Source organism: Symphalangus syndactylus, chromosome 19, assembly GCF_028878055.3.
Source record: "Symphalangus syndactylus isolate Jambi chromosome 19, NHGRI_mSymSyn1-v2.1_pri, whole genome shotgun sequence".
Lineage (NCBI taxonomy): Eukaryota > Metazoa > Chordata > Mammalia > Primates > Hylobatidae > Symphalangus > Symphalangus syndactylus.
Window position 1 is genome coordinate 38,299,737 of NC_072434.2, and position 23,441 is coordinate 38,323,177.

A 23,441-nucleotide genomic window follows, 5' to 3' on the forward strand; every position below is an offset into this window, starting at 1 on the left:
ACAGAGATTCCAAACAGCTCTGCTGTAATTTCTAAACAACTTTGGGAAGTCACAATTACTGAGTAAACTAGGTTCCCTAGCAACCAAATGCTCATTTGAATGCTCCCTCCCACCCTGTTCCCTTCATCAGCTGCATTCTCTGCGAAAATATCAGTGGAAAGTAGGGGTAGCAAGAATGGGGGAACTGCAAAGATAAACATGATGTAACTTTAACGCATAATAGGAATTTTTAGGGCCAGGTGTGGTGGCTCACACCTGTAAGCCCAGCACTTTGGAGGCCGAGGCAGGTAGATGGCTTGGGACTGGGAGTTCAAGACCAGCCTGGGTAACATAGTGAAACCCTGTCTCTCCAAAAAATACAAAAATTTGCCAGGCATGGTGGCACACGCCTGAAGTCCAAGCTACTCAGGAGGCTACAGTGGGAGGATTGATAGAGCCAGGGAGATTGAGGCTGCAATGAGCTGTGATCGTGCCACTGTACTCCAGCATGGGCAACAGAGCAAGACCCTGTCTCAAAAAGTAAAAAACAAGAATTATTAGCGCTGGGTCTAATAAAAACATGCCAAATAATGATTCAGATAAAAGACCAGAGAACGTTTCATTTGCTGATATCACAATTTGTATAACACAAGGTAATCTCTGAAGAATTAAGAAAAAAGGTTTTAAAATTTTGATGGGCTGGAGAAATAGACACATATAATTTTAATGCAAGAAGGAGAAATGGGATGCAAGGGTTTTGCACAGGCTTAGCCAAGAAAGGTTTTAATGTCCAGGGTAATCTTGAGGATGGAAAACTGAGGAAGGCTTCAGATCAGAAAACAAACAAATAGAAATCCAAGCAGGTCTCTTTCTGCCCAGTCAATCAAATTCTTTAGGGCCAGCAAATCTATGAAAGGACACATCACGAGGGGGTAGAGAGTGACTGTTTAATGGCACTAAAGAAAAGCAAGCTTAAAATTGATGTTAACATTCACTTAGCTATTGTGAAGAACTGCCGCAATCTATTCAAGGATTTCCTTCTCTGGACTTTAAGAGTAGAAATACCTTCTGGGATGGGCCTTGCTATGGTTTGAATGTCTGTCCCTTCTAAAACTTATGTTGAAATTGAATTGCTATTGTAACTGTATTAAGAGGCGAGAGTTTAAAGAGGTGATTACACCATTAAGGCTCTACTCTCGTGGGTAGAATTGGTGCCAGAAAAGAAGGGCAAGTCCAGCCCTCTTTCTCACTTTCTCTCGTCTCTTCTGCTTTCCCGTTCCTCCCCGCTGGAGGATGCAGCATTCAAGGAGCCATCTTGGAAGCCAAGACTGGGCCCTCATGAGACACCAAACCTGCCAGCACCTTGACCTTGGACTTCCCAGCCCCCAGAACGTTGAGAAATAAATTTTTGTTCCTTATAAATTACCCAGTCTCAGTTGTTCTGTCATAGCAGCACAAAATGGACTAAGGACTCCACTGAGAAAAGGTAGAGATTAGCACCTGCAGTTCTTAACAAGATACTCTGGAACAGAAAGCTGAAAACACAGGCTTTCGGGACAGATAAACCTGCATTAAAATCCCATCATGTACTTCCTGTGTGACTTTGGACAAACTACTTAACCTCTCTGAGTATCAGTTTATTCATCTGTAAAATGTAGACCATATCTAATTGTTCATGGGCTATTATCCAATTAAATGAGTTAATGTAGGTGCTATATCTGGCATATAACATATCCTTAATAAACATTTCCTATTTATTATGTTCCTTCAAAAATCTCATGCTGAATAAAGTTTAAAATTGGCTATGATGATATTTTGCATAAATGGTACCAAAAAACTGCTTAGTGTTAAAATACCCATGACTGTACCTTTAATTGTTACCTGGTGATGTAATTGTCATTCATGTGTGTATAATACACAATAACAGATTTCTTACTGCTTGACCCAGACACTAAAAGGAAATTTCTATCTGCAATCTTTAATACAACCAATCAAAAAGTTATTGCCACTAAATAAAAAATTAAAAGCCAAGTGTTCCACTTCAGAAAGAAGTTTTTCTCAAGCATAAATTTAATTATTTGAGTTTCAGTTAGCCTATTCCTGTGTCTAGATTTTTGTTTTTGTTGTTTTGTTTCTCTTTTATTATGAAATAATCACATAATACATGTACAATTTAACGTATAAAAGCAAATGAACAACTATGTATGTACCTACAGAACATCACAAGCACCTTTGAAGTCTCATGTATAACCCTGCCCAAGCACAACATATCCTTCACCTCAGAAGTAATTAATTATCCTTCTGCATTTTGTTAATCTTCCCCTGCTTTTCTTAGCAGTCTTCCCATTTATGAGTCTATCCTTAAACAACATGTTACTTTAGCCATTTTTGAACTTTACATAAATAGAATCATATTGTATTAGTCTTCTATCTTGCTTTTCCACTCATCTTTATGCTTTTGAATTCATCCGTGTTGGCATACACAGTTGTAGGTTACTCTTACTATTGTTTCACATGAATGTACCACAACTTCTTTATTCACTACACTGTTGACAGACATATACACTGTTTGCAGGGTTTCAGTATTATCAAGTGTTACTTTGTGCATTCTTGTACATGTTAAGAGTTCTTTTAAGGCAGTGTTTCCCAACCTTTTTCACAATCCAACTGGTAAAGAAAATGGTAATATTGGTAGGGCAAACTGAAGTTATTAGACAAAACTGCTCCCACTCCAGCCTTGCTACCTGCCCTACTCCTTTATTCTGCTACCGTGAAAGATAAGGGAAGCAGGGGAACACTTTACACGGTATAGTCTGTTCAAAATTATTCTAACAACTTATACTCTCACCAGCATGGTATGCAGGTTTCTTTCCTTTGCCCGATGCCTTTTCCAAACACTTAATATTGACAGGTACTTGCCAATCTGGTAGACGCGAAATGGCGTCTTGCCATGGTTTTAATATGAAGACATACTGTACAACCTCTGTGATTAAAACAGTAGGGTATTGGAACATGAAGGGACAGACCAATAGAGGAAAACAGAAAATGCAGAAATACAGCCAACTATGTATAGAAATATGTAAGAGGGGCACATCTCAAATCAGTGGGAAAAAGATGGACTTTTTTTTTTTTTCTTGAGACAGGGTCTTGCTCTGTCACCCAGGCTGGAGTGCAGTGACACAATCACTGTAACCTTGAATTCCTGGGTTCAAGCCATCCTCCCACCTCAGCCTCCCCAGTAGCTGGGACTTCAGACATGCAACACTATGCCCAGCTAAGTTTATAAAATTTTTCTGAAGAGATGAGGTCTCACTATATTGCCCTGGCTGGTCAAATTCCTGGCCTCAAGTGATCCTTCTGCCTGGCCAAAGATGGACTTTTTAATAAGTGGTTTGTGATGCCAGATAGCCATGTTGCAAAAATTAGATCCATTCTCCATACCATACAACAAAATAAATTCATACATATAAATGTTCATAATAAAATCACACGAGTACTAAAAGAAAATACGGATGACTGTCTCTGCAACTGCACTGTCCAAAATGGTAGCCATTATCCATATGTGGCTACTGAGACCTTGAAATATAGTGTGACCGAGGAACTAAATTTTCAGTTTTATTTAATTTTAATTAATTGAAATTTTAAAATGGATATTCAATTAGGTATTGGAAAACTTTTTAAGTACAACTAGAACAACCTGGTTATGTGAATTTACTTTTTTCAACTGTAAATTTTATGAAACCTAAATACAGATCAAGCATTTATGATGAAAATTTAGTGACCAAATTGAAATGCGTTAAATATATAAAAAACACATTAGTTCTTAAAAACTTAGCATGAGAAAAGAATGAAAACATCTCACTAATATTTTTTAAATACTGATTACTTATTGAAATGATAATATTTTTGATACTTTGGGTTAAACAAAATATATTATTAAAATTAATTTCACCTGGAGTTTTTTTTGCTATAAACGTATCTACTAAATATTTACACATGTATTGTATTTACACATGTATTGCTCTATAACCTGGATGTAAGGAAATTTTTTCTGACAATGACTTAAAACTAAGAGGCAATCAAGAAACACTGATAATACTGACTGCACCAAAGAAAATAATTTGCTTAACACCATAATCAAAGAGAAATGACAAATAATAAACTGGGAAAAATATTTGCCAAATATTAGGGATGTTATCCCTAATATAAAATAAAGCGGGCTGGGCGCCGTGGCTCACACCAGTAATCCCAGTACTTTGGGAGACTGAGGCAGGCGGATCACCTGATCTGCCAAGTCAGGAGTTCCAGACCAGGCTGGCCAACGTGGCGAAACCCCGTCTCTACGAAAAATACAAAAATTAGCAGGGCATGGTGGTGCATGCCTATAATCCCAGCTACTGGGGAGGCTGAGGCAGGAGAATCACTTGAACCCAGGAGATGGAGGTTGCAGTGAGCCGAGATGGTGCCACTGCACTCCAGCCTGGGTAACAAGAGTGAAACTCCATCTCAAAAAATAAAAATAAGTAAAATAAAATAAAATGGAAAAAGACCTACAACTCTATAAAAATGGGCAAAAAAAATATGAAGAAACTGTTCATAGAAAAACAAATGCAGGCCGGGCGCGGTGGCTCACGCCTGTAATCCCAGCACTTTGGGAGGCCGAGGCGGGTCACTTACAAGGTCAGAAGATCTAGACCATCCTGGCTAACACAGTGAAAGCCCGTCTCTACTAAAAATACAAAAAATTAGCCAGGTGAGGTGGCGGGCGCCTGTAGTCCCAGCTACTCAGGAGGCTAAGGCAGGAGAATGGCGTGAACCCCAGGGGCGGAGCCTGCAGTGAGCAGAGGTCGCGCCACTGCACTCCAGCCTGGGCCACAGCGAGACTCCATCTCAAAAAAAAGATAAAGAAAAAGAAATGCAAACCCATAGACACATGAAAAAGAGCTGAAGCTAGTTCAGAATCAGAGAGATACAAATTAAAATTACACTAGACTATCATTTCTCACCATTTAGATGGCTAAGACCTAAAGGCTGTACAATGTTTTTCTATTGGTGAGACTGTAGGGTAAGAGGCAGTCTCATATTTTGTTAGTGGGAATGCAAAATAATGTAGCACATAACACCCACAGAAAGGAATTTGGTAACGTCTAGCAAAACTGCAAATGTACTTATCCTTTGACCCAGTGATCCCACTTCTAGGAATCTATTTTAAAGATAAACTAGCAAGAATATGAACGTAAATATTCACAAAGCTGTTTATTGCATCACTGTTCATTCCACTGTCCATCTAGTTAATAAAATGAAGTTTCACTTCTGGCTTTGTTTGACTTACGGATAAACCCCCATCAACAACAACAACAACAAAAAACATTCCCCACTAAAATGTAAGAACAAAAGATTAGAAACAACCATATATCCAAATGAATAATTATGGTATATTTGTACAGTAGAATTTCTGCAGTTGTAAAATGCAATGAGAAATTTCTATCTATGGTACAGTGATCTCTGAAATATACTGTTAAGTACAAAATGCAAGGTGCAGAACTACAGTAGGCGACTTTTTTGCTAAGAGGGAAGAAATAAGGAAACAATATGTAAACACGCATATATATATATATAAAATACATACACATACATACAAACACACACACACATACGTATCTGAGTAGACACATACGTACACATACATATTTTTCTGAACTCTGTCCACTGAAAAGGCCTAGAAACAATGACCAGCTCAAAGGCAATGAGAACCCCTAACAACTGTACTGTGGTCTCTAAATACTGTTTACCACTAAAAAGATCTGGGGTAGAAAAAGTGCAAAATAAATCTGAAATATCTTATTAAACCAGAAAGTAAAAATGTTATCAAAAACTACTGTAGTCTCATCAAAAAGATTCAGAAGCCAATTTAAAGAGTCTCACACTGGACACAAAAATAATTTGAGCTTCAAAATAAACTGCAAGGGATAAAACACATAAATTGTGTTAAAATCCACGAGTTCATAATGATACTGAAAAAAAATTCTTGTTGGTTTCCTCTAGAGGCTACTAGAAAATCAGCTCATTATTCTGATATTGGTTTAAATAGAAGAAAGAAAAACAAGCATCAATTTTTCTACATAAACTATATTTCAGGGTAACAAATAGTTGAAGTTGTTAAGGTTTCTTGAGAGAAAAATTCCAGCTAGGAAATGCAGAAGGGATGACAGAATATCACCATTTTATAACCCTTACTAAATAATAATCACAATAGCATCAATGTTTTTTACAGGGCCTGTGATCAGACTAACAACACCTAAATCCACTGTTAGACTTAACTTCACAAAAGAAGAAACGAGAAGGCATGTGTGCCTCCTGATGTGATGTAATAGGAAGTACCTAACACGGCCAGGAGTGGTGGCTCATTCCTGTAATCCTAGCACTTTGGGAGCCAAAGGTGGGCAGATTGCTTGAGCTCATGAATTCGAGACCAGCCTGGGCAACATGGCAAAAACCCCTCTCTACAAAAAATTAGCTGGCTGTGGTGGCACACCTATAGCCCCAGCTACTCGAGAGGCTGAGATGGGAGGATGGCTTGAGCCCAGGAGGCAGAGACTGCAGTGAGCAGAGATCACACTATTACACTCCAGCCTGGCCAATGGAGTCAGACCTTGTCTCAAAAAAAAAAAAAAAAAAAGTACATAACACTTCCTATGATGTGCTCTTGCCAGAAATTTCTGATAAGCTTCTAGTCTAGCTCAAACTACTAGTTTACAGGAAATACAGGAGGAAACAGAGAAATATAATAAAAAACAGCAACAAAGACAATGCAGTCAGGATACAGGGAGTCCTATAGACAAATCCCTGTTTCCTCAACAAATAAACTTCCAGAGAAGGAAAAGAGATAAAAATAGGGAAAGGAAGCCTGTAAATAAGACAAATGCATCTCTCAGGTGTGGAAATTGTTTGGATCCCAAAAATGCAAAAAAGTAATAATTTTAAAAAATGATGACAATCAAGGAAATTTGCTTTCTGACTAAATATTTGATATTAGGAAGTTACTGTTAGAAATTAGACATGATAATAATATTATGATTATTTTAAAAGGAAAAAGAGTCTGTATCTTTTAGAAATACATACAGCCATGTGCCACATAACCATGTTTTGGTCAGCAATGGTCAATGGATATAAAACTGTGGTCTCAAAAGATTATATAATGGAGCTGTCCTACACAGGTATACCATTTTTTATCTTTTATACCATATTTTACCTTTTCTATATTTAGACGTTTGGATACACAAATACCATTTTGTTACAATTGCCCATAGTATTCAGTACAGAGATGTATTGTACAGGTCTATAGCCTAGGAGCAATAGGCTATATCCTATAGCCTAGGTGTGCAGCAGGCTATACCATCTAGGTTTGTGTAAGTACACTCTATGATGTATGCACAATGATGAAATCATCTAAAGACACATTTCTTAGAATATATCTGTGTGGTTAAATGACAAAGAACTCTATAATCTATTATGTACAGAGCAGATAATACAATGTCTGATTTGCTTCATAAAGAACCAGTAAATGAGAAGAAAGGAGCGTACGAGGAAGGGGGCAGAGAAAACAGAACTGGCTGGGAGTTGACAATTAAAAGCCTGACTTTAAAGGAGGAGAGCCTGGATTCCAGTCTTAGCACCACCACTATTAGCTACAAGACCTAATCAAGATCCTAAACACACTGAGGCTTAGTCATTCTCTGTCTGTAAAGAAGAGGTAACAGTAGTGGGTTCCTCATAGAGTTGCTGCAAGCATTAAAGAAACAGTGCATGTAGTGTACTCAGCACAGTACCTAGGCACAGAGTCATCACTCAGTACATGTTAGATTTCATTATTACTATTGTCAACTATTGCCGTTGTCATTCAAGCTCACTAATCTGGAGTTAGGAGGTGGCGAAACTAGGATAGAATCTGCTGAATCCATAGCCCACATTCTTTCTGCTACATTATGATGCCTCACCTACCTCTCCTTGACTCTCTCAGTGGAGTCCAAGAATGAGTAACAAACATACTCTGCAATAAGCTTCCCTATATATACTACAAACCTTTAATGACACTGCTTCTCAGCCTCCACTTCTGGAATCAAATAGCCATCATTTGTTGTAACTTAAAGTGTTCTTACAGTTGATGGCTATTCATCTGGTAGGATGTAAATACCCGTGTATCTTTAATCCCCTTACAAATTAATGCACACACTTATAAATTCACAATGATTAAACATTGTGCACTTTCAACATCCTCCCAAACCATGGCTCCAAATTTTTACTACATTGGGTGCTGGCATAAGTTATACAAGGCTAAACTCAGATTCCAAACATACGAAACTAACAAAGTGATAAAACATTAAACTTTGCATGCAGCATAAGCTAATACATAATATTACAATGCTAAGTAGCCATACAGTTTTTTGTTTTTGTTTTTTGTTTTTTTTTTTGAGACGGAGTCTCGCTCTGTCGCCCAGGCTGGAGTGCAATAGTGCAATCTCAGCTCACTGCAAGCTCCGCCTCCTGGGTTCACGCCATTCTCCTGCCTCAGCCTCCCAAGTAGCTAGGACTACAGGCGCCCACCACCACACCTGGCTAATTTTTTGTGTTTTTAGTAGAGATGGGTTTTCACCGTGTTAGCCAGGATGGTCTTGATCTCCTGACCTTGTGATCCACCCACCTTGGCCTCCCAAAGTGTTGGGATTACAGGCGTGAGCCACCGTGCCCGGCCAGCCACACAGTTTTTTAACGGTGAGAAAACATGTTGATATCTTCCCATCAAATAAGTGTTCCCACATCTATTTAATAACAGACATTATGAAAATGTCTTTAGATTTGTTTTACTTCTTCATGAAACAATTCTGACCACATGCCACTGCCTGATCCTCCCTCTTTGACAGACACCACACTTGCCTGGTTTGAGTCTCCTTCACCATCCTTTTCTATCACACCTCTGAAACACTGGGGTTCCCTAGAACTCACTGTTTAGTTTTCTTCCACATACTTTCCCTGTGCAAACCGATGCTGAACCACAACAGCTTCAACTATCACATTTATAAAAACTCTTTCAATCACTGATTTATTCATCCATTCAACAAATATGTGCTGGGCCCCTAGTGTGTGGCAGGTGTTCTTTGGATACAAAAGGATCAAAAACAAATACTGTCTTGCCTTCATGAACCCTACAGTTGCAGGGGGTGGGGGGTAGTATTAGCATTAATCACATAAACTCAAAAATGAATGGGCAATTACAATATTGGAAAGTGCATACAGACAAGGAGAGGAGGTAGGTGGTGCGGTAAGAAGGCAGAATAGAGGGATTGGACCTCATCATGGAAATGTAGTGAATGATTCCCTGAGAAAATGATGACTGAGCTGACAGCAAACTCATAATTCTATCCCAACCCTCTCTTCTGAATTATAGACCAGAATTTCAGTTACGTGTTAGATATCTCCATCTAAGACAGCATACACACCAGAAACTCAACCTCTTGCAAACTGAGTTAACTATCTTTCCCTCTAATGGCTATTAGCTTCCACAGCTCAGAGTATAATCCAACTAGAAATTTTACAATTATCCTTTACGCTATCCCCTTTATCACTCTCCTGCCCAATTTTTCACTGAGTTCTATCAGTTCTGCTTCCTAAATCCTTCTTCTGTCTGTCCCCTTTCTCCATTTTCAGTTCTCAGTATCTCCCTCCCAGTTAGTACTACAGTTCACTTGTTCTGACTCATCTCTGTGCCCTCCAGTCTCTTACCCATACCCAATAGAAAACCAAACATCATACAAAATAGGTCTTTTCTCTCTTTACAATCCTTTAGTGACCCTCACTGCTTATATTGTGGGCAAAAAGTCCAAACTCTAAGCATGACCTAAAAGGATTTGCATAGTTCATCAGCCTCATCTCCCATCGCTCTCTATCATATGTGGGAAGTCCAGCAACATCAATCCATAACCACATGGCTCCATATCTTTACATTTCCTCTGTTTGAAGTGGCCTACTTCATCTTCCATCTGCCCCCAAACCCCTTTATCCCCAAAGGCCAGTAAGAGAATTGGTCTATGAGTGTATAGTAAAATAAAAAAAATTCAAAGTTAGCAAACCAGTGTTAGTTCCCAGTATTTTTGGCAATGTAAGCAGTGTCCTGGAGGACTCCTGGTAGCTTTCAAGAGTCAGTCCAAAATATATCCCTCTCTGTGATGCCTTTTATGACTTCTCGATGTTGGGGAGTCATCATTTATTGTCCAAACTGAGATCCTTTTGAGAGTAAAGGGAATGCTATTATTAACTATGTTGGACAGTGGGAATAAGCCAGGACTGCCCCAGGGAAACTGGGATGTACAGTCTGCTTCCCACTAAACAGAGCTTGGTGCTTTCTTATCTCAACTCCCAAAGCACCTTTGTCTATTCACCGCATGTCATGTGTTCGTATGTCAATTCTCCTGCTTGTCTGAGAATTCCACAAAGGCAGGGCCAGGCCTTTTTATCTATCTCCAGCATCTCTCCAGTCCCAGGCACCAGAAATGACACCAAACATCATTAACAAAAGTCAATGTTTGTTCAATAAATTATCTGAGTGAATAACAAAGATTAGGTGCCTTAACCCTGGCCAACAAAGGAATTTAAAAATTTATATTATCTTTTCTCATTCCAGACTATACTTCCTCATTGTATTAAAGAAGGCTTCAAATGGGAGCAAGGTGTTCATAGACAGAAATTGTAAGCCTCAGGATCAATGATAAGCTGTCAATCAATCAATAACTACTTATTTAGACCAATCTACTTTTAAGGCCCAGTGGGCGCAATAGAAGGGTTTACATTTGGCTGGAGACAAAAATATATATAATAAAAATCAAAATCAATAATAAAGTAAACTAAGCCTAAAATAAGTATTACAGCAGTTCATGGAAGGTAAGGGAGAAACCACTCTTATAGCAGAAAAAGGGCTCCTTGGAGGAGGTGGGATTTGAAGTGAGATTTGGGAAATATCTTGGATCTCAAGAGACCAAGAGACACAGTAGAGGGGAAGAAGGATATCCCAGGGTGAGGCAGGGGTGGGTGGTGGGGAGGCCATGGAAGGGAGGCATAAAATTTGTTTTGGGAGTCGCATCTAGACTGTCATGGATTCCTGGCACAAACCAGAATATCTGAATTTTCAGCAACTACTAAGAAACTCAAGAGATGTTCCTGGATTCTCACTTCCTTCATCAAAATATTATCGACCTGAAACATATAATGAGATATATGTTACTTATTCCTTATAACCTATTAATTGCAAGAACTGTTAACAAAATTATCTTAGAAAAACTGCTTTTGGCAGAACTTTGAGATAGAACTGCTGAAGTCACCCTGACTATCTGTGTCTTTGAAAAGTTTCCTGCAAATCACAGCCTGGCAGCCTGCAGCATCTCCTTACTTCACACTCAGCCTTTCAACTGTCTCATGTAAAAAGACATAGTGCTAATACAGGGGCTCTACTAGACCTACTTGTCAACTGTGGAATTCAGGAAGAAGCTTTTAGGAGTGGCTACGATACGCATGCATGTCATGGTTTGTTGAGAGTACATCCCTTAGCACTTACATCCATGATGATGGGTATGAAAAAGGTTCCCACACTTCGGTGAAAACAATTCAACTTCTCAATCGCCTTTCCGCACCCAGTTCAGGTGGGAAAAACCATAAGTCACCAGGCGAAGTAAAATATATTCTAACATGTGGTTTAACAATGAACTGAAACTGCTGCAGTATCCATGACACTCAAATAAAATACAGATCCATCCAAGAAAAGGAATTATTACTTAAAAACCATCATCTCCCTGTTCTGCTTTAAAGTACCTTTTTCCAAAAGCCCTAAAGCACTCAGGATATTGCATAACTAATGTTGGATCCACTTTTGAAGTAGTTTTCTAAAAAGACCAATCCAAATTCATATGTAGTGAGTCAATGGGATATATTTTTCCAGTAGCAGTGCTCAGTTTACTTTTTTTCCCCACTGACCCTACTGATAGGCCTGATATAGGCTACAAACTTATAGAGGAAACCAACAACATTAGGTGTTAGCTAAAGAATATTTGCTTGGCATAAATGTGTCCCATGAATTTATAAAATTTTCATGGAGAGCAGTAAAATTATAACAAATTGGAAAAAAAATTAGTTCAAGTTGCAGGAATACTTATTTAACCAACATTTACTTAACCAAAGGAGAAAAAAAGGTAATGAAGATGAAGTTAAATAAACCATTCTACTTTTGTGATTAGCAAGTCGAATTTGGTGTGTAATAAAGTCTTTCTGTGGTGCTATTATGAAAATCTCTGGAATGCTTTCCAGATTTGTTGTCCAAATCTTTTAGAATAACAATAATCATCAAGATATTTCCTTTATCTTATCCAATGAAGAATGTAATAGCTAAGCGAAGTGAAGAAGCAAAGTACTCAGCTATTATTAAATGGCTTAAGAGCCTTACAAAGTCAACAATATAACATACAAGAATCAAAAATGAAAACAAAGGCAGAAAGATCCCTAAACTTGGGAGTGCTCTAATTCTGCTTTTCTACAAGGTATAAAGTATGTGGATGTCAACTCATGAATACTATAAACACATGTGTTGAGATGGCGGGTGCCTGAGAAACAGGCAGAGGCAGGTATGTGCTGGAAGATCTAAAGGCCTGATGGAGAGAAGTGGGTGGGAGGAAGAAGGGAGGAGGTGTGGGGCAAAGTAGGACAGGGGCCCTGAGGGAAGAAGGGAGTCACTGGGCTGGAAGGAAGACGTCTACTGTCAGGCAGATAGGTGGGAGGAGCCAGATAGACAGTGGATCTGGAGATATGGTTAAAATACTGTACTGGAAAAGCTCATTCAGGCACATTCGGACACTAAAGTCTTGCAGGCAAAAGTAAGGTGTGGGATAGGAAGCAGAGGGAGCCTGACACAGTGGCTGATGCTGCGGTGGTCTTGGGGAGGCTGAAGCGGGGGGATCGCTTGAGCTCAGGAGTTCCAGACCAGCCTGGGCGACATGGCAAGACCTCGTCTCTAGAAAAAAACACAAAAACTATCCAGGTGTGTGGTGTGAACCTGTGGCTCCAGTTACTCAAGAGTCTGATGTGGGAGGATGACTTGAACCAGGGAGGCAGAGGTTGCAGTGAGCCAAGATTGTGCCACTGTACTCCAGCCTGGGTGACAGAATGAAACCCTGTCTCAAGAAAAAAACAAAAAAAACGGAGTGTCTATGGATAGAAATCTATGGGCCAGAAAAACATGAAAAATCTTCAGAAAGGAAGCGATAGATGAAACGGATACTTGTCAAAGGTGGACTAAGAGGCCAAAGCCAGCCCAAGAGACAGAACAGGTGTAGGGGGAAAGCCACTGGATGCTGGGAGCCTGGGTAGGCTCAGTGCACTAACAGGTCTCAACTTTCCTTTACTTCACTTATTATTTTTTTTAAATTTAGATTTAGATGATAGGAGTGCAGTTCTGTGACACGGATATATTGTGTAGTGGTGAAGTCTGGGCTTTTAGTGTACCCACTACCCAAATAGTGTACATTGTGCCCAATGGGTAATTTCTCATCCCTTGCCGCCCGCCCATCCTCCCATCTTTTGGAGTTTCCAGTGTCTATTAGTCCACTCTAAACGTCCATGTGTACACACTGTTTAGCTCCTGCTTTATTCAGGTTATCTTAGAGGGAGCAGCAGTGAATCTAATAAATCAAGAGGTGGAGGGCTTCCTGAGCTTTCCGCGGACCTCTCCAGCACTCCTTGATCCAGGCACATTGTGGTAAAGATACCAGCATGGAAAACCCTGACTGCTACAGCTGCAGCTAAATGTCAAATGAGACAGGGTACATGAAAGGACTTTGAAAACCACAAGGCACACTATAAATATTAGGCACTGTTATTCACCGAATCTCTGAGGCAAATAAGATGAAGACCACAGCTACAATCATAAGGGAAGGAACGCCTGTCAAATACAGAAATTATATCTACTCCAAATCAAGATGCCCCTAACTAGAAATTCTTGTAATTTAGGGGCCAGGCATGGTTGCTCATGCCTGTAATCCCAGCACTTTGGGACGCCATGGTGGGCAGATCACTTGAGGTCAAGAGATGGAGACCATCCTGGCCAACATGGCAAAACCCTGTCTCTACTAAAAATACAAAAATTAGCCGGCCATGGTGGCACCTGCCTGTAATCCCAGCTACTCAGGAGGCTGAGGCATGAGAATTGCTTAGACCCAGGAGGTGGAGATTGCAGTGAGATTGCACCACTGCACTCTAGCTTGGATGACAGAGCAAGACTCCGTCTCAGAAAAAAAAAAGAAAGAAAGAAAGAAATTTCAGTAATTTGAGAGGACATCATGCTTGGTATGTTTCCTGTCAAATATGTCTCAACATTTAAAAATCCTACCTGAGGCATAATATGGGGCTCTTAATAAACTACCATACACATTTATTAAAACTTAAGTCCACATCTAATGTATTTCTCCAAGGAAATTTTGACACATTGCAGATCTTAACTAATTAGGTAAATTCCATTCCATTCAATCACTCATTGAGTGTCTTCCAAGTGCAAAGTAGTGTGCTAGCTACTTTATGGGGGTTGCTGAGATGAGCAAAAGGGCCTAGCCTTCCTGTAGCTTGGCCAATTAGTCGTCTCAGTTTCCATTTTAGATTGGTGAAGCTGCATCTCCTTTCACAAATGTAAGAGAAAGCAATCATTATTTTAGGTGATTGGCCTGCAACCTGGGAAATACATTTTCTAGTAACATAGTTAATAAAAAAGCAAAGAAACTTCTTAATACCTGGTGACTGGAGACACTGTTGTGTGCTCATTTCTATGTTTATCCTAGCCCAGTTTACATCCAACCACTCTTGTCATAATTGCATAACCACAGCATGTCATGTTGTTTCTTGTTGCAACTATAACTTGTAAAATTAAACTTCAGAACCGAGACAGTCAAGCTAAATAATTGCCTGCTTTAAAAAATATATATGTATGTAATTTACATGCCACTTCAGATAAGCTCTTGAATTATGATCTCTGGAAGTCAAAACTGTCACCATTTTTTAAAATATAGTTTCACTGTCGCAATTCTTCTTGTACACAAGCCCTATCCCTGTTTTTTCAGTTTTCTAAGCAGTACTTTATACTGGTCTATTGCAATCTGCTTTTTGTGTTTTATGTAGAACCCAATTAAGCACAATTTTTATTTATTCCATGCTATGGGACTTTTAAAATTGAAGCTCAAAGAAGGATCATGAAGCGGCCAAAGATGTATTTGTTTGCTAAAAGCCTATTAATAAAAGTATCTTTACACAGTAAAGCTGGAAAAAAAAAAGGTCATCTGAGTACCCAGCATGTACACTGTGTAGGGTCCTCCAACCTGTATTATATATCATGTAACCCTTCCCTCACCTTGGGAAGGAGGCTTCACTATATCCATTTCCAAAATAGTATTTTTAGGAGATGTATATTTTCATGAAGACTGATCGACCCAATATCTCTGAGTGAATTCCGATTGACTAGATGTATAAGTAGATTTACATAGTCAATATGTTCCTAAAAAACTGGAGGCAAATCAACTTTCACATACAAATTATTTTCATGTAAACTTGCATTGTAAGATCAGACCTGCCATACCCTCACTTCTGATTGATAATCAGCACTGTGCTGCTCAGAGCACTTGCTGGAGTCTGAAGCTTACCCATGTGTACATACCGTTTCCTAACAACTCTCTGATGAGTTTGGATTCCATTCTACCCATGAGGAGGTGCAGAATGAAACAGTTTAAATCACCTGAAATAAGCAGAGACCACACTCTGAGATACCAGCTAAACATCAAGAGAGAAAATACAAGCAACGCAATGCTCCCTCCTCCCTTTATATTTGGTTCTAAGAAGCTGGAGGAAAACAAAGCATCATAAGACAGTGAGGTTTCACCAATTTCTCTGTTAACTGGCAGTTTCCTTCTACAATCTCCCTCTGGAATTACTGTGCTATTACCCTTTAGTTAGGGCCACCCTCAAAGTGGAGCTCGAAGGAAACTTCAAAGGATACAGAACCCCAAGACCTCTGTACTTAAACATGTGAGCTACACAAGATGCCTCATTATACGGCTGTAAGTTGTACTGATAAATTCAAATGAAAACAGTCACATTTATCACCTTAGGACTCTTCTGTAAATATGTCACCTGCCTTCTCCTGCCCTATTGGAAGGTGACATGACATTCCCTCTCCCAGCCTTTGGTGTCTCCTTTAGACAAAATCAAACAAACAAAAAACAAAAACAAAAACAAAAACAAAAACATCTTATAGAAGGGGGCTGCTTAGAGCCTGGAGCAAGCCACTCAGAATGTAAAACTCAAAGCTTGCCTGGTCACAAAGGCAACATAGCGCTGAGACATGATTCACTTGGAAATTATAATAGAGGAAACCACCTTCCTCCTTAGTAGGATTTTTGAATAAGTCATAGCAAATAGTACCAAAGCTCTTGAATGATGCCCTGTGATTCTTCGAGAAGCTCAAACCCCTTCAGACAGTGGTCTGTTAATTCCCAGAAACCCATGTTGAACGATAAAGTGAGATGGGGTGGAGGAGGGATAAATGTCTAGCCAAGAAAACAAAATTATCAGTTTTCTAAAGTCGGAGTTAAATTAAGTCAACCCTGAGAAGGAAAGCTGGAACTTTAAGGTCCTTCTAGGATGAACTTTTAACACTGGAGGATGTGAGACCTCTCTACCACCCAAGGCCATTTTTCTTTGGAAACATGCCCAGTTGTGACAAAGCTAGACAACAGAAGCACCCCGCCCCTCCTCAGGCACCCACCCACCCAAGAGCTGAGCGCACTGGTCTTTGTTGCCCTTTTTAGAAGCCTCCAGGACTGTTCTCTGAAGCAGGTTTGCACAGCAGTAAACATTGAGTGACATTCTATTTCAATGCTGCATTTGTGATCTGTGAAGTACCCGTCCAAGCATTGGTTTAACACCTATAAATACACTCAGTTGTCCTATCACTGGTACATCCTACTTTGTAAGTAGCAAAACAAAAATAGGTGATCCAATCCAAATTAATTTCCATGTCTGACAATTGCATTTCCAAACAGCCAACACGGAACATGTTCTATTGATCCTACAATCCAGCTCTAGACAATATGAAAAAGGGGAGAAAACTCCAAATTCAGCATCTTGAACTTAGAAGACCCTTCAGAAACATCACCTTCTCCCCACAACAGTGCTGAAGTAGCTCAGGCCCACTCCGCCTATGTTTGTTTCTATCCTGGTACATCCCAATTCTATCAAATCAAAAGGTTATTCCTACTAGGCAGAAGCTGAACCCATCCCCTTGAATAGGGAGGTGTTCATTACATCTGTCTGTGTAATGAACTTGTCATTTCCCCAAACGGCCTGGACAGTCTCCTAAAAAAAAAAAAAAAGGAAAAAAATACTCCATGGAATCTATGGTGTGTCAGTCCCCTTCCTAACATCTGAGTCAGACTACGTGTGTCTTTACTGAGGTTCTGGGTGCCCAGGGTGTATCACTTTCAGAGTTGCTTCAGTCACTGAACTATGGCTGTCTTCCAGCCACAGACAACACAAGCACTATCTATTTTAAAACAATTTTCCTAACCCACAGGCAATGGAAGAGATCCCATAGGTCACCGACTTCCTATTGGAAACAAATTATTTCTCTCTCAAACTGCTTGCCGTCTCTCAGAATTAAGGAGTGTTTATGTGTGCATATTTTTATCTTTGGCCATGCAACTCTTGGAGCAAAGAAGACCACCCCAAATTTTACCGACATGCCTGAGCCATTCAGAGCTTTAGAAGGGAAATGAACGAGTGCTGAGGGCCCTTAAGCCCAGGACTTCTCTCACACAAACTGTCAGTGGAAAGGAAAAAACAAAAACAAAAACAAAAACTAACCCTCCGTAGAGGGAGGGAGCAGGGTGGATGATAGGGAAAGGACATAATAACCAGCAGACCAAAGGCAGCCGCGGCGGCGGCACTTCGCGAACTGCCTGCAGAGGAGAGTGAAATCTGTTTCGTGTACAATAACCAAGCACCCTCTGGCTGCCTCGCATGGGCACGAATAATAAATACACCGAGGTGGGCAAACAGATGCACCGAGCCACCCCAAAAAGGTCAAAACTTCAGAAATCCCGGGGGTCAAACCACCCACACAAACATCAATCAGTCGGAGCGGGAGAAGGGACTTGGATACTTAGCAAAGGATCCTAAATTGTGTTTTTCCTTTCAAGCTCTGGCTTGCAAAGTACAGTGGCTACATGCAAAGCTAGAGGAGAGCAGGAAGGCTGAGGGTGGCAGGGTGCGGGTGGAAAGGGAGGGGTGTCTAACACCAGCCACCCAGGCCTCGATGTGACGAAAGAAGTCAGCAGCCCCGATCACATCCCAGCCCCTCCGCCCAGGCCGGCAGACGCCCCTCGCGGCTCCCCCATCCCAGCTTCCGTTCCTGGCAGCAGCCCCGCCAGCCCCGCACAAGCAGCAGCCCCGGCCCGGGCCCCGCGCAGGCAGAGCCACGATCGCGGCTCCCATCCCTTCCGTGCGGCAGACACCCCGCAGGCCTCCCTCCCTGCCCACCCGGGGATGCCCGAGTAGCCGAGCCGGGGCGGGCTGCACCGCCAGCTCCCCCCGCCCCAGAGCAGGCAATGGCTCACGCTTACCTTGGGCGTTCGCGGGGGGGCTGAAGGTGGCAAGCCTCCCGCCCCCCGCCCCTGTTCTCCTCGTCTTTTTTCTTCCTCCCTCCTCCTCTTCTTCCTCCTCCTCCCCACAGTGTGTCCGGGGCTCCCCCTCCTCCCCGCCGCTTGGAGTAAGAACCCAAAATCCCGAAGCCGGGCCCGCGTGCAAGCGTGCGGGAGGCGGCGGCGCGCGGCCAGCTCTCCAGTAACTGAGCGCGGCGCCCAGCTCCCAACTAAAGTGTGAAAGAAGCAGCGGCCGCGGCGGCCGCGGCACGGAACGTCCCCCCGGGAGTGGGCAGGGAGCGAGCGGGAGCTTGCGAGGAGCGAGCGAGGGAGGGGAGCTTCTCGCTCAGTCACTCACTCGAGGGGCGGGGGCAGCAGACACTCCCCCACCGCCGGCCCCTCCCCGCGCCCGGCTCCCGCGCGCGCCTGGCTCTCCTCCCCGGGGCGGGGCCTGCGGAGGCCGCCGGGGCGCAGCGCGCTGGGGAGCGGGCTGGGGGCTGCTAGGACTGCGGGGCGGGAAGGAGGCGGGAGTGTGCGTGTGTGTGTGGGCAGGTGTGTGTGTGTACGTGTGTGTGTACGTGTGTGCGCGCGCGTCCCCTGCAGCGGCCGGCCAGCCGGAGGGAAGACCCCGGCGGGAAGACTGCGTCCCGTCCGGCCTCCCGAGCCTGTCTCTCGGGCGGTGGCGTGGGAGCGGCGAGGCTGCTGGAGGGGCAGCCAGGTGGGCCCAGCTTTGGGGGAGATTCTGGTCAGACCCTGAGCCCAGCTTCGGGGCTGTGTCGGCTGGAAGCAGACGGAGGGAAGGCCGGGCGTCCTTGGCCCACCGCGCGGCCGCTCCCCTCCCGGGCCAGGCTGAACGGGCGGGCGCAGCCCAGAGGCCCGGGCCCTGCCACCGATCCGCCTCCATACTGACCCGAGCTGCGGCGCATGCAAGATTAATGAAGCATCCGCGATTCGGTAGAGGCGGCACCGGAGGAAAGACACAAGATCGTGCTGCGCCCCTCTCCCCACCCTTCTCAGCCTCATGGGACCTAAAGGCGTAGGCTGCGTCTGCTGGGCGCGTCCGGAGTGGTCCAGAGAGATCGCCACCCACCACTGCATACGTCCAGTTCTTTGTGGACCCTCATAGAAGCTCAATCAATTTCCCACCCTCTGGAAAAGGGTATTTTTCTCTTCCCTGGCATATTGGGTGTTTCTTGTGTGCACCTAATTGATCTTTTTCCATTGATAGCCTTTGGATGTCTTTTGTGCGGCTTCCCCGCGCTTCACTGCTCCGTCATTGCCTTAGACACGCGAGGAATGTCAGGCCCCCAGAGTGAGAACACCCAAGAAAACAATAGGGGCAAAAGATCCTCCCTGGGCCTCGCGGATTATGCACAAACCAGATCATTTTCCACATTCGGCCAGGATGAAGATGGAAAATGGAAAAGGACGCATCAGAGCGGTGACACTGACGAGAAAAGCAAATTCATAATTTAATGAAATGAGTTAGTAATCAACCACTAATGTCTAGGAAATTGGCCTTTTTTGAAAACTGGTTTTCCCTTTTTCCACCTTTTTTGTTTTCAAATTAAAAGGCTAGTATCCCACTGTTGTTGTTTTAATTTTTATTGTTTTCAGGGATGGGGTCTCCTGCCAAGGCTGGACTCGGACTCCTGAACCCAAGAGATCCTCCTCAAGGGATCTTCTCCAACTCAGCCTCCCAAGTAGCTGGGACTACAGGCCAATTCCACCGCACCCTGCCTAACATCACATTGTTCAGGAACCTTAACTTATATTCTGTTTTTACAAAATATCCATATTCTGGTTCATGCTTCTCCTTGGAGCCCCAATTTTTTGTAGTCTAGCCTCTTGGAAAGGAGCAGTTAAGAAGGGAGGGTAGAAAAATTGAGATTTCAATCAGGGGCAGCCAGCCCCATCCCTTTCACCATTGGTGACTTGTTTCATTTCTTCTTTCTTTCCTCATCTGTAAAGGGATTGATAATGATCGTTCCTACCTCATAAGCTTGTTGTGAAAGTAAAAAGAAAATAAAACGAGGTGGCAATGCATGTGAAACACTTTGCATAGTGCCTGACACATGGGTGAGAACTCAATAAATAGAAGCTATTGTTTCAAACTTTTGATTATTTTAAACTCAAATTTGGTAGAATTTTATTCTCTTTCCGTTCCTTCTGAAAAGTTAGGGAGGAGAATGGACACAGCTGATGGATTTATTCAAATGTAGTCCACTCTTCCCTTGGGTTTTTATGCCCTGCTTGAAACTTTTGCCTGTGGTAAAATGAAATAAATACGTAACTGAGGCGTGTGTGTGTGTGTGTGTGTGTGTGTGTGTACATCCATATAAAAGGATCTTTGAGGACAACAAGTTTTGTTCTTCCCCCTCCTTTTTCCTTCCCTCATCTACACAGACCACCCTGAATAGACAGAGCTCTGTGATGTTGACCTGTGTACCCCTTCAGGGCTCAGACAGTGCTTGGTACTGTAGATTTCTTGAGGGCAAGGCTATGGGGTTTGCTTGGCTTAATATCCTTAGAACTAACCGAAGGCCACAGAAGAAGCACTTCATACGTGTGTAGATGAAAGAACATCTATACTATGAACTTTTAAAACTAGGTTTAGATTACTCGAGATAATACAGGTTCATTGTGGAAATTTTCAACATTTGAAAAAAGCTAAGTACAAAGAAAATGAAAATCATAATTCCACCATCTAGAGAGAAGCATTCAATAAGGGCTTCAAGTTTGTCTATTTTCCCCTCATTTATTTCATCATCATTCAATCAACAAACATTTATTAAGTACCTAGTTAGAGATCAGACAATTTACCAATACAAGAAAAGACTGTGTATGTGTTGTAAGTGTTGTTTGTTTCTCATAGAAACTATTCCACAGAAGCAACATTTTAGACAGCAGTAAGGTTCTCAGGATAACCTACAAAAGCCCATGGAAGGAATCCCACAGTTAAATGACCATGCTGACCAGAGACAATCCAGATTTTGTGGGACTTGAAGCACTTAAAATTTCGGGAGCCACCTTCAAGATTAAAAAAGACAAAAGTACTAAAACCCCTTAGGAGTGGCTAATGTAAATGAAGGTCGTGAAACAATTTGGGGAGCTACCTTCAATGTAAGAAAGACAAAAGTACAAAAACCCCTTGATTGGGCTCATGTAAATGAAGGTCTAAGCCCCATTTGCTTTTGAGTAAACCTACTCTCTCTGGTGCTGGAATTTCTATAGAAAATAACTGCTTTGATAAACATTGCTTCAATGTGAAATGTTCCTCATTTTACCTAGGATTCCCGGGACACCTCTCCTCCCCTCCCCCACAAATTTAGAAGAGGTGAGAGGGAGACTCCCATCACCACCAACACACATTTCCCTGCACCTGGCCACAGCAGGGGCAGTGGGACTGGGGACCTCTATAGGGGCTGCAGAAGGAAAGGAGGGAGAGAAGAGCAAAATGGGTGGGGAGGGGACAGACAGGTTGGCCACCAAGGTGTTGGAGAGGCACGTCGGGCATTGGTATGCACACCAACTCACTAACTGTGCAACAGGAGTGGCCACAAATTGCAAATCTGCGTGGTGTGCACAAGCTAAATCTACTAGACATTTTATCACAGAATAATCTCTCTAGCTATTCATAATTAGTAAGATGACTATGAGCATATTTACATATAAAAAGAATGAAGAACATGATTTTTTTCCCCTGGTTGCATCACCCTTCTACACCACCAGAATCTCTGGATTCCATATCTTCAAACACTCTAAATATGTTTTCCAAAAATTTAATATTCTTTTTGCCCAGAAAAATTACATTTTAATCTTCAAAGGCACCACTCTCATTATGAATTTTCTCTTAGTCCTAAAGCTTTAGCTTATAAAGACTTGCATCTATAGGACTGTACATAACATAATGGTTTGAATTATTTCTTTCTTCTTTCTTTTAAATATGATATGCCCTTCCATGGGCTTTTTTAGGCCAAACTGAATGTTTGAAGCCCTAACCCTCAATGTGATGGTATTAGAATGTGAGGTCTTTAGGAGGCAATTGGAATTTGATGATTTGAGAGTGGGGTCCTCATGATAGGATTAGTGCAGATAAGAAAAGCCAGACAGCTTGTTCCCTCCCACCCGCATATGAGAACACAGCAAGAAGACAGCGATCTAAGCCAGGAAGAGGGTTTCTACTAAGAACCTGAGCAGGCTGGCATCATGATCTCAGACTCTAAGCCTCCGGACCTGTGAGAAATGATATCTTTTGTTTAAACCGTGCAGACTATGGTGTTTTGTTATAGCAGCCTGAACCCACCAAGACAATAGGTTCCCTTTATCATTGATAGTCAAGGAAAATGTATGATTGTTTAAAAGATAGTAAAAGCAGCACACCACTCTCCTATAACTTCTCATATAAATCTAAATGAATTCATTTTATGTGGTTTATTTTTTAAATGTTTTCCCATAAAGTTAATTTTTCTGAATAATCAAGTTCAAAAGTAGCTTTGGCAGAGTCATTCAAAAATAAGTGACCCTAAGCTGAAGACTACTCTGAAATGTGCTTTATTTCCATTTGCTTCATGCAATCACAGCTAACACTGGTTGTCTGCCGTATGTCAAGCATGGTATCATGTAATTCATAATACAAACTAACTCACTTCATCTTCCTGACAACACACTCAGATAGATGCTAATATTATCATCATTCCCATGCAGATGTGGAAACAGAGGTACAGAGGGGTGAAGTCATGAGTG

At 41.9% G+C, this 23,441-nt stretch overlaps 1 protein-coding gene across 1 annotated transcript in view; it reads right to left on the reverse strand.

Moving 5' to 3' along the window:
- C19H1orf21 (chromosome 19 C1orf21 homolog) overlaps positions 1–19,047 on the reverse strand; it is a 262,347-nt gene extending 243,300 nt beyond the window's left edge. Inside the window, exon 1 of the mRNA XM_055233513.2 lies at positions 18,678–19,047. The gene's annotated coding sequence lies outside the window, so the exon portion shown is untranslated. The remainder of the gene's footprint in view (positions 1–18,677) is intronic.
- Between the last annotated feature and the right edge of the window lie 4,394 nt (positions 19,048–23,441).